Source organism: Pungitius pungitius, chromosome 7 (genome assembly GCF_949316345.1).
Source record: "Pungitius pungitius chromosome 7, fPunPun2.1, whole genome shotgun sequence".
In the NCBI taxonomy this organism is placed as follows: domain Eukaryota; kingdom Metazoa; phylum Chordata; class Actinopteri; order Perciformes; family Gasterosteidae; genus Pungitius; species Pungitius pungitius.
In genome coordinates, this window is record NC_084906.1 from 10800986 (window position 1) to 10813572 (window position 12587).

The window sequence follows — 12587 nt, forward strand, 5'->3', positions numbered from 1 at the left end:
GTAAAAGGGTCATTTGCTTGATAGAAAACGTAGTTGAGTGAATCGGGTTCTACAACAACACCTAATCCTTCATACCATAATGAAAATGATGAAAAAAGGTCATTTGCTTGATAGAAACAGTGAAAGCTAAGGCATTCTTAATACAGTCCGTTTTAGCTGTTTTCTCCTTCTGCAAAAGCTTTGAAAGTAATAATATTGGTCAAAACGTAGTTGAATGAATCAGGTTCTAAAACTAGACCTAATCCTTCATACCATAATGATAATGATAAAAAAAGGTCATTTGCTTGATAGAAAACATAGTTGAGTGATTCAGGTTCTACAACAACATCTAATCCTTCATACCATAATGATAATGATGAAAAAAGATCATTTGCTTGATAGAAACAGTGAAAGCTAAGGCCTTCTTAATACAGTCCGTTTTAGCTGTTTTCTCCTTCTGCAAAAGCTTTGAAAGTAACAATATTGGTCAAAACGTAGTTGAGTGAATCAGGTTCTAAAACTAGACCTTATCCTTCATACCATAATGATAATGATAAAAAAAGGTCATTTGCTTGATAGAAAACATAGTTGAGTGATTCAGGTTCTATAACAACATCTAATCTTCATACCATAATGATAATGATGAAAAAAGATCATTTGCTTGATAGAAACAGTGAAAGCTAAAGCATTCTTAATACAGTCCGTTTTAGCTGTTTTCTCCTTCTGCAAAAGCTTTGAAAGTAACAATATTGGTCAAAACGTAGTTGAGTGAATCAGGTTCTAAAACTAGACCTTATCCTTCATACCATAATGATAATGATGAAAAAAGGTCATTTGCTTGATAGAAAACATAGTTGAGTGATTCAGGTTCTATAACAACATCTAATCCTTCATACCATAATGATAATGATGAAAAAAGATCATTTGCTTGATAGAAACAGTGAAAGCTAAAGCATTCTTAATACAGTCCGTTTTAGCTGTTTTCTCCTTCTGCAAAAGCTTTGAAAGTAACAATATTGGTCAAAACGTAGTTGAGTGAATTAGGTTCTAAAACTAGACCTTATCCTTCATACCATAATGATAATGATGAAAAAGGGTCATTTGCTTGATAGAAAACGTAGTTGAGTGAATCAGGTTCTAAAACTAGACCTAATCCTTCTTTCCATAATGATAATGATGAAAAAGGGTCATTTGCTTGATAGAAAACGTAGTTGAGTGAATCAGGTTCTACAACAACACCTAATCCTTCATACCATAATGATAATGATGAAAAAAGATCATTTGCTTGATAGAAACAGTGAAACCTAAAGCATTCTTCATATAGTCCGTTTTAGCTGTTTTCTCCTTCTGCAAAAGCTTTGAAAGTAACAATATTGGTCAAAACGTAGTTGAGTGAATCGGGTTCTACAACAACACCTAACCCTTCATACCATAATGAAAATGATGAAAAAGGGTCATTTGCTTGATAGAAAACGTAGTTGAGTGAATCAGGTTCTAAATCTAGACCTAATCCTTCATACCATAATGATAATGATGAAAAAGGGTCATTTGCTTGATAGAAACAGTGAAAGCTAAGGCATTCTTCATACAGTCCGTTTTAGCTGTTTTCTCTTTCTTCAAAAGCTTTGAAAGTAATAATATTGGTCAAAACGTAGTTGAGTGAATCAGGTTCTAAAACTAGACCTAATCCTTCTTTCCATAATGATAATGATGAAAAAGGGTCATTTGCTTGATAGAAAACGTAGTTGAGTGAATCGGGTTCTACAACAACACCTAATCCTTCATACCATAATGAAAATGATGAAAAAAGGTCATTTGCTTGATAGAAACAGTGAAAGCTAAGGCATTCTTAATACAGTCCGTTTTAGCTGTTTTCTCCTTCTGCAAAAGCTTTGAAAGTAACAATATTGGTCAAAACGTAGTTGAGTGAATTAGGTTCTAAAACTAGACCTTATCCTTCATACCATAATGATAATGATGAAAAAGGGTCATTTGCTTGATAGAAAACGTAGTTGAGTGAATCAGGTTCTAAAACTAGACCTAATCCTTCTTTCCATAATGATAATGATGAAAAAGGGTCATTTGCTTGATAGAAAACGTAGTTGAGTGAATCGGGTTCTACAACAACACCTAATCCTTCATACCATAATGAAAATGATGAAAAAGGGTCATTTGCTTGATAGAAACAGTGAAAGCTAAGGCATTCTTCATACAGTCCATTTTAGCTGTTTTCTCTTTCTGCAAAAGCTTTGAAAGTAACAATATGGGTCAAAACGTAGTTCAGTGAATCAGGTTCTAAAACTAGACCTTATCCTTCATACCATAATGATAATGATGTAAAAGGGTCATTTGCTTGATAGAAAACGTAGTTGAGTGAATCGGGTTCTACAACAACACCTAATCCTTCATACCATAATGAAAATGATGAAAAAAGGTCATTTGCTTGATAGAAACAGTGAAAGCTAAGGCATTCTTCATACAGTCCGTTTTAGCTGTTTTCTCTTTCTTCAAAAGCTTTGAAAGTAATAATATTGGTCAAAACGTAGTTGAGTGAATCAGGTTCTAAAACTAGACCTAATCCTTCTTTCCATAATGATAATGATGAAAAAGGGTCATTTGCTTGATAGAAAACGTAGTTGAGTGAATCGGGTTCTACAACAACACCTAATCCTTCATACCATAATGAAAATGATGAAAAAAGGTCATTTGCTTGATAGAAACAGTGAAAGCTAAGGCATTCTTAATACAGTCCGTTTTAGCTGTTTTCTCCTTCTGCAAAAGCTTTGAAAGTAACAATATTGGTCAAAACGTAGTTGAGTGAATTAGGTTCTAAAACTAGACCTTATCCTTCATACCATAATGATAATGATGAAAAAGGGTCATTTGCTTGATAGAAAACGTAGTTGAGTGAATCGGGTTCTACAACAACACCTAATCCTTCATACCATAATGAAAATGATGAAAAAGGGTCATTTGCTTGATAGAAACAGTGAAAGCTAAGGCATTCTTCATACAGTCCATTTTAGCTGTTTTCTCTTTCTGCAAAAGCTTTGAAAGTAACAATATGGGTCAAAACGTAGTTCAGTGAATCAGGTTCTAAAACTAGACCTTATCCTTCATACCATAATGATAATGATGTAAAAGGGTCATTTGCTTGATAGAAAACGTAGTTGAGTGAATCGGGTTCTACAACAACACCTAATCCTTCATACCATAATGAAAATGATGAAAAAAGGTCATTTGCTTGATAGAAACAGTGAAAGCTAAGGCATTCTTAATACAGTCCGTTTTAGCTGTTTTCTCCTTCTGCAAAAGCTTTGAAAGTAATAATATTGGTCAAAACGTAGTTGAATGAATCAGGTTCTAAAACTAGACCTAATCCTTCATACCATAATGATAATGATAAAAAAAGGTCATTTGCTTGATAGAAAACATAGTTGAGTGATTCAGGTTCTACAACAACATCTAATCCTTCATACCATAATGATAATGATGAAAAAAGATCATTTGCTTGATAGAAACAGTGAAAGCTAAGGCATTCTTAATACAGTCCGTTTTAGCTGTTTTCTCCTTCTGCAAAAGCTTTGAAAGTAACAATATTGGTCAAAACGTAGTTGAGTGAATCAGGTTCTAAAACTAGACCTTATCCTTCATACCATAATGATAATGATGAAAAAGGGTCATTTGCTTGATAGAAAACGTAGTTGAGTGAATCAGGTTCTAAAACTAGACCTAATCCTTCTTTCCATAATGATAATGATGAAAAAGGGTCATTTGCTTGATAGAAAACGTAGTTGAGTGAATCGGGTTCTACAACAACACCTAATCCTTCATACCATAATGAAAATGATGAAAAAGGGTCATTTGCTTGATAGAAACAGTGAAAGCTAAGGCATTCTTCATACAGTCCATTTTAGCTGTTTTCTCTTTCTGCAAAAGCTTTGAAAGTAACAATATGGGTCAAAACGTAGTTCAGTGAATCAGGTTCTAAAACTAGACCTTATCCTTCATACCATAATGATAATGATGTAAAAGGGTCATTTGCTTGATAGAAAACGTAGTTGAGTGAATCGGGTTCTACAACAACACCTAATCCTTCATACCATAATGAAAATGATGAAAAAAGGTCATTTGCTTGATAGAAACAGTGAAAGCTAAGGCATTCTTAATACAGTCCGTTTTAGCTGTTTTCTCCTTCTGCAAAAGCTTTGAAAGTAATAATATTGGTCAAAACGTAGTTGAATGAATCAGGTTCTAAAACTAGACCTAATCCTTCATACCATAATGATAATGATAAAAAAAGGTCATTTGCTTGATAGAAAACATAGTTGAGTGATTCAGGTTCTACAACAACATCTAATCCTTCATACCATAATGATAATGATGAAAAAAGATCATTTGCTTGATAGAAACAGTGAAAGCTAAGGCCTTCTTAATACAGTCCGTTTTAGCTGTTTTCTCCTTCTGCAAAAGCTTTGAAAGTAACAATATTGGTCAAAACGTAGTTGAGTGAATCAGGTTCTAAAACTAGACCTTATCCTTCATACCATAATGATAATGATAAAAAAAGGTCATTTGCTTGATAGAAAACATAGTTGAGTGATTCAGGTTCTATAACAACATCTAATCTTCATACCATAATGATAATGATGAAAAAAGATCATTTGCTTGATAGAAACAGTGAAAGCTAAAGCATTCTTAATACAGTCCGTTTTAGCTGTTTTCTCCTTCTGCAAAAGCTTTGAAAGTAACAATATTGGTCAAAACGTAGTTGAGTGAATCAGGTTCTAAAACTAGACCTTATCCTTCATACCATAATGATAATGATGAAAAAAGGTCATTTGCTTGATAGAAAACATAGTTGAGTGATTCAGGTTCTATAACAACATCTAATCCTTCATACCATAATGATAATGATGAAAAAAGATCATTTGCTTGATAGAAACAGTGAAAGCTAAAGCATTCTTAATACAGTCCGTTTTAGCTGTTTTCTCCTTCTGCAAAAGCTTTGAAAGTAACAATATTGGTCAAAACGTAGTTGAGTGAATCAGGTTCTAAAACTAGACCTTATCCTTCATACCATAATGATAATGATGAAAAAAGGTCATTTGCTTGATAGAAAACATAGTTGAGTGATTCAGGTTCTATAACAACATCTAATCCTTCATACCATAATGATAATGATGAAAAAAGATCATTTGCTTGATAGAAACAGTGAAAGCTAAAGCATTCTTAATACAGTCCGTTTTAGCTGTTTTCTCCTTCTGCAAAAGCTTTGAAAGTAACAATATTGGTCAAAACGTAGTTGAGTGAATTAGGTTCTAAAACTAGACCTTATCCTTCATACCATAATGATAATGATGAAAAAGGGTCATTTGCTTGATAGAAAACGTAGTTGAGTGAATCAGGTTCTAAAACTAGACCTAATCCTTCTTTCCATAATGATAATGATGAAAAAGGGTCATTTGCTTGATAGAAAACGTAGTTGAGTGAATCAGGTTCTACAACAACACCTAATCCTTCATACCATAATGATAATGATGAAAAAAGATCATTTGCTTGATAGAAACAGTGAAACCTAAAGCATTCTTCATATAGTCCGTTTTAGCTGTTTTCTCCTTCTGCAAAAGCTTTGAAAGTAACAATATTGGTCAAAACGTAGTTGAGTGAATCGGGTTCTACAACAACACCTAACCCTTCATACCATAATGAAAATGATGAAAAAGGGTCATTTGCTTGATAGAAAACGTAGTTGAGTGAATCAGGTTCTAAATCTAGACCTAATCCTTCATACCATAATGATAATGATGAAAAAGGGTCATTTGCTTGATAGAAACAGTGAAAGCTAAGGCATTCTTCATACAGTCCGTTTTAGCTGTTTTCTCTTTCTTCAAAAGCTTTGAAAGTAATAATATTGGTCAAAACGTAGTTGAGTGAATCAGGTTCTAAAACTAGACCTAATCCTTCTTTCCATAATGATAATGATGAAAAAGGGTCATTTGCTTGATAGAAAACGTAGTTGAGTGAATCGGGTTCTACAACAACACCTAATCCTTCATACCATAATGAAAATGATGAAAAAAGGTCATTTGCTTGATAGAAACAGTGAAAGCTAAGGCATTCTTAATACAGTCCGTTTTAGCTGTTTTCTCCTTCTGCAAAAGCTTTGAAAGTAACAATATTGGTCAAAACGTAGTTGAGTGAATTAGGTTCTAAAACTAGACCTTATCCTTCATACCATAATGATAATGATGAAAAAGGGTCATTTGCTTGATAGAAAACGTAGTTGAGTGAATCAGGTTCTAAAACTAGACCTAATCCTTCTTTCCATAATGATAATGATGAAAAAGGGTCATTTGCTTGATAGAAAACGTAGTTGAGTGAATCGGGTTCTACAACAACACCTAATCCTTCATACCATAATGAAAATGATGAAAAAGGGTCATTTGCTTGATAGAAACAGTGAAAGCTAAGGCATTCTTCATACAGTCCATTTTAGCTGTTTTCTCTTTCTGCAAAAGCTTTGAAAGTAACAATATGGGTCAAAACGTAGTTCAGTGAATCAGGTTCTAAAACTAGACCTTATCCTTCATACCATAATGATAATGATGTAAAAGGGTCATTTGCTTGATAGAAAACGTAGTTGAGTGAATCGGGTTCTACAACAACACCTAATCCTTCATACCATAATGAAAATGATGAAAAAAGGTCATTTGCTTGATAGAAACAGTGAAAGCTAAGGCATTCTTCATACAGTCCGTTTTAGCTGTTTTCTCTTTCTTCAAAAGCTTTGAAAGTAATAATATTGGTCAAAACGTAGTTGAGTGAATCAGGTTCTAAAACTAGACCTAATCCTTCTTTCCATAATGATAATGATGAAAAAGGGTCATTTGCTTGATAGAAACAGTGAAAGCTAAAGCATTCTTAATACAGTCCGTTTTAGCTGTTTTCTCCTTCTGCAAAAGCTTTGAAAGTAACAATATTGGTCAAAACGTAGTTGAGTGAATTAGGTTCTAAAACTAGACCTTATCCTTCATACCATAATGATAATGATGAAAAAGGGTCATTTGCTTGATAGAAAACGTAGTTGAGTGAATCAGGTTCTAAAACTAGACCTAATCCTTCTTTCCATAATGATAATGATGAAAAAGGGTCATTTGCTTGATAGAAAACGTAGTTGAGTGAATCAGGTTCTACAACAACACCTAATCCTTCATACCATAATGATAATGATGAAAAAAGATCATTCGCTTGATAGAAACAGTGAAAGCTAAAGCATTCTTAATACAGTCCGTTTTAGCTGTTTTCTCCTTCTGCAAAAGCTTTGAAAGTAACAATATTGGTCAAAACGTAGTTGAGTGAATTAGGTTCTAAAACTAGACCTTATCCTTCATACCATAATGATAATGATGAAAAAGGGTCATTTGCTTGATAGAAAACGTAGTTGAGTGAATCAGGTTCTAAAACTAGACCTAATCCTTCTTTCCATAATGATAATGATGAAAAAGGGTCATTTGCTTGATAGAAAACGTAGTTGAGTGAATCAGGTTCGACAACAACACCTAATCCTTCATACCATAATGATAATGATGAAAAAAGATCATTTGCTTGATAGAAACAGTGAAAGCTAAAGCATTCTTCATACAGTCCGTTTTAGCTGTTTTCTCTTTCTGCAAAAGCTTTGAAAGTAACAATATGGGTCAAAAAGAAGTTGAGTGAATCAGGTTCTAAAACTAGACCTTATCCTTCATACCATAATGATAATGATGAAAAGGGGTCATTTGCTTGATAGAAAACATAGTTGAGTGAATCAGGTTCTAGAACAACGCCTAATCCTTCTTTCCATAATGATAATGATGAAAAAGGGTCATTTGCTTGATAGAAAACGTAGTTGAGTGAATCAGGTTCTACAACAACACCTAATCCTTCATACCATAATGATAATGATGAAAAAAGATCATTTGCTTGATAGAAACAGTGAAACCTAAAGTATTCTTCATATAGTCCGTTTTAGCTGTTTTCTCCTTCTGCAAAAGCTTTGAAAGTAACAATATTGGTCAAAACGTAGTTGAGTGAATCGGGTTCTACAACAACACCTAACCCTTCATACCATAATGAAAATGATGAAAAAGGGTCATTTGCTTGATAGAAAACGTAGTTGAGTGAATCAGGTTCTACAACTAGACCTAATCCTTCTTTCCATAATGATAATGATGAAAAAGGGTCATTTGCTTGATAGAAAACGTAGTTGAGTGAATCGGGTTCTACAACAACACCTAATCCTTCATACCATAATGAAAATGATGAAAAAAGGTCATTTGCTTGATAGAAACAGTGAAAGCTAAGGCATTCTTAATACAGTCCGTTTTAGCTGTTTTCTCCTTCTGCAAAAGCTTTGAAAGTAACAATATTGGTCAAAACGTAGTTGAGTGAATCAGGTTCTAAAACTAGACCTTATCCTTCATACCATAATGATAATGATGAAAAAAGGTCATTTGCTTGATAGAAAACATAGTTGAGTGATTCAGGTTCTACAACAACATCTAATCCTTCATACCATAATGATAATGATGAAAAAAGATCATTTGCTTGATAGAAACAGTGAAAGCTAAGGCATTCTTAATACAGTCCGTTTTAGCTGTTTTCTCCTTCTGCAAAAGCTTTGAAAGTAACAATATTGGTCAAAACGTAGTTGAGTGAATCAGGTTCTAAAACTAGACCTTATCCTTCATACCATAATGATGATGATGAAAAAAGGTCATTTGCTTGATAGAAAACATAGTTGAGTGATTCAGGTTCTATAACAACATCTAATCCTTCATACCATAATGATAATGATGAAAAAAGATCATTTGCTTGATAGAAACAGTGAAAGCTAAAGCATTCTTCATATAGTCCGTTTTAGCTGTTTTCTCCTTCTGCAAAAGCTTTGAAAGTAACAATATTGGTCAAAACGTAGTTGAGTGAATTAGGTTCTAAAACTAGACCTTATCCTTCATACCATAATGATAATGATGAAAAAGGGTCATTTGCTTGATAGAAAACGTAGTTGAGTGAATCAGGTTCTAAAACTAGACCTAATCCTTCTTTCCATAATGATAATGATGAAAAAGGGTCATTTGCTTGATAGAAAACGTAGTTGAGTGAATCAGGTTCTAAAACTAGACCTAATCCTTCTTTCCATAATGATAATGATGAAAAAGGGTCATTTGCTTGATAGAAAACGTAGTTGAGTGAATCAGGTTCTACAACAACACCTAATCCTTCATACCATAATGATAATGATGAAAAAAGATCATTTGCTTGATAGAAACAGTGAAAGCTAAAGCATTCTTAATACAGTCCGTTTTAGCTGTTTTCTCCTTCTGCAAAAGCTTTGAAAGTAACAATATTGGTCAAAACGTAGTTGAGTGAATTAGGTTCTAAAACTAGACCTTATCCTTCATACCATAATGATAATGATGAAAAAGGGTCATTTGCTTGATAGAAAACGTAGTTGAGTGAATCAGGTTCTAAAACTAGACCTAATCCTTCTTTCCATAATGATAATGATGAAAAAGGGTCATTTGCTTGATAGAAAACGTAGTTGAGTGAATCAGGTTCTACAACAACACCTAATCCTTCATACCATAATGATAATGATGAAAAAAGATCATTTGCTTGATAGAAACAGTGAAACCTAAAGCATTCTTCATATAGTCCGTTTTAGCTGTTTTCTCCTTCTGCAAAAGCTTTGAAAGTAACAATATTGGTCAAAACGTAGTTGAGTGAATCAGGTTCGACAACAACACCTAATCCTTCATACCATAATGATAATGATGAAAAAAGATCATTTGCTTGATAGAAACAGTGAAAGCTAAAGCATTCTTCATACAGTCCGTTTTAGCTGTTTTCTCTTTCTGCAAAAGCTTTGAAAGTAACAATATGGGTCAAAACGAAGTTGAGTGAATCAGGTTCTAAAACTAGACCTTATCCTTCATACCATAATGATAATGATGAAAAGGGGTCATTTGCTTGATAGAAAACATAGTTGAGTGAATCAGGTTCTAGAACAACGCCTAATCCTTCTTTCCATAATGATAATGATGAAAAAGGGTCATTTGCTTGATAGAAAACGTAGTTGAGTGAATCAGGTTCTACAACAACACCTAATCCTTCATACCATAATGATAATGATGAAAAAAGATCATTTGCTTGATAGAAACAGTGAAACCTAAAGTATTCTTCATATAGTCCGTTTTAGCTGTTTTCTCCTTCTGCAAAAGCTTTGAAAGTAACAATATTGGTCAAAACGTAGTTGAGTGAATCGGGTTCTACAACAACACCTAACCCTTCATACCATAATGAAAATGATGAAAAAGGGTCATTTGCTTGATAGAAAACGTAGTTGAGTGAATCAGGTTCTACAACTAGACCTAATCCTTCTTTCCATAATGATAATGATGAAAAAGGGTCATTTGCTTGATAGAAAACGTAGTTGAGTGAATCGGGTTCTACAACAACACCTAATCCTTCATACCATAATGAAAATGATGAAAAAAGGTCATTTGCTTGATAGAAACAGTGAAAGCTAAGGCATTCTTAATACAGTCCGTTTTAGCTGTTTTCTCCTTCTGCAAAAGCTTTGAAAGTAACAATATTGGTTAAAACGTAGTTGAGTGAATCAGGTTCTAAAACTAGACCTTATCCTTCATACCATAATGATAATGATGAAAAAAGGTCATTTGCTTGATAGAAAACATAGTTGAGTGATTCAGGTTCTACAACAACATCTAATCCTTCATACCATAATGATAATGATGAAAAAAGATCATTTGCTTGATAGAAACAGTGAAAGCTAAGGCATTCTTAATACAGTCCGTTTTAGCTGTTTTCTCCTTCTGCAAAAGCTTTGAAAGTAACAATATTGGTTAAAACGTAGTTGAGTGAATCAGGTTCTACAACAACACCTAATCCTTCATACCATAATGATAATGATGAAAAAAGATCATTTGCTTGATAGAAACAGTGAAAGCTAAAGCATTCTTCATACAGTCCGTTTTAGCTGTTTTCTCTTTCTGCAAAAGCTTTGAAAGTAACAATATGGGTCAAAACGAAGTTGAGTGAATCAGGTTCTAAAACTAGACCTTATCCTTCATACCATAATGATAATGATAAAAAAAGGTCATTTGCTTGATAGAAAACATAGTTGAGTGATTCAGGTTCTACAACAACATCTAATCCTTCATACCATAATGATAATGATGAAAAAAGATCATTTGCTTGATAGAAACAGTGAAAGCTAAGGCATTCTTAATACAGTCCGTTTTAGCTGTTTTCTCCTTCTGCAAAAGCTTTGAAAGTAACAATATTGGTCAAAACGTAGTTGAGTGAATCAGGTTCTAAAACTAGACCTTATCCTTCATACCATAATGATAATGATAAAAAAAGGTCATTTGCTTGATAGAAAACATAGTTGAGTGATTCAGGTTCTACAACAACATCTAATCCTTCATACCATAATGATAATGATGAAAAAAGATCATTTGCTTGATAGAAACAGTGAAAGCTAAGGCATTCTTAATACAGTCCGTTTTAGCTGTTTTCTCCTTCTGCAAAAGCTTTGAAAGTAACAATATTGGTCAAAACGTAGTTGAGTGAATCAGGTTCTAAAACTAGACCTTATCCTTCATACCATAATGATAATGATGTAAAAGGGTCATTTGCTTGATAGAAAACGTAGTTGAGTGAATCGGGTTCTACAACAACACCTAATCCTTCATACCATAATGAAAATGATGAAAAAGGGTCATTTGCTTGATAGAAAACGTAGTTGAGTGAATCAGGTTCTAAATCTAGACCTAATCCTTCATACCATAATGATAATGATGAAAAAAGGTCATTTGCTTGATAGAAACAGTGAAAGCTAAGGCATTCTTAATACAGTCCGTTTTAGCTGTTTTCTCCTTCTGCAAAAGCTTTGAAAGTAACAATATTGGTCAAAACGTAGTTGAGTGAATCAGGTTCTAAAACTAGACCTTATCCTTCATACCATAATGATGATGATGAAAAAAGGTCATTTGCTTGATAGAAAACATAGTTGAGTGATTCAGGTTCTATAACAACATCTAATCCTTCATACCATAATGATAATGATGAAAAAAGATCATTTGCTTGATAGAAACAGTGAAAGCTAAAGCATTCTTCATATAGTCCGTTTTAGCTGTTTTCTCCTTCTGCAAAAGCTTTGAAAGTAACAATATTGGTCAAAACGTAGTTGAGTGAATTAGGTTCTAAAACTAGACCTTATCCTTCATACCATAATGATAATGATGAAAAAGGGTCATTTGCTTGATAGAAAACGTAGTTGAGTGAATCAGGTTCTAAAACTAGACCTAATCCTTCTTTCCATAATGATAATGATGAAAAAGGGTCATTTGCTTGATAGAAAACGTAGTTGAGTGAATCAGGTTCTAAAACTAGACCTAATCCTTCTTTCCATAATGATAATGATGAAAAAGGGTCATTTGCTTGATAGAAAACGTAGTTGAGTGAATCAGGTTCTACAACAACACCTAATCCTTCATACCATAATGATAATGATGAAAAAAGATCATTTGCTTGATAGA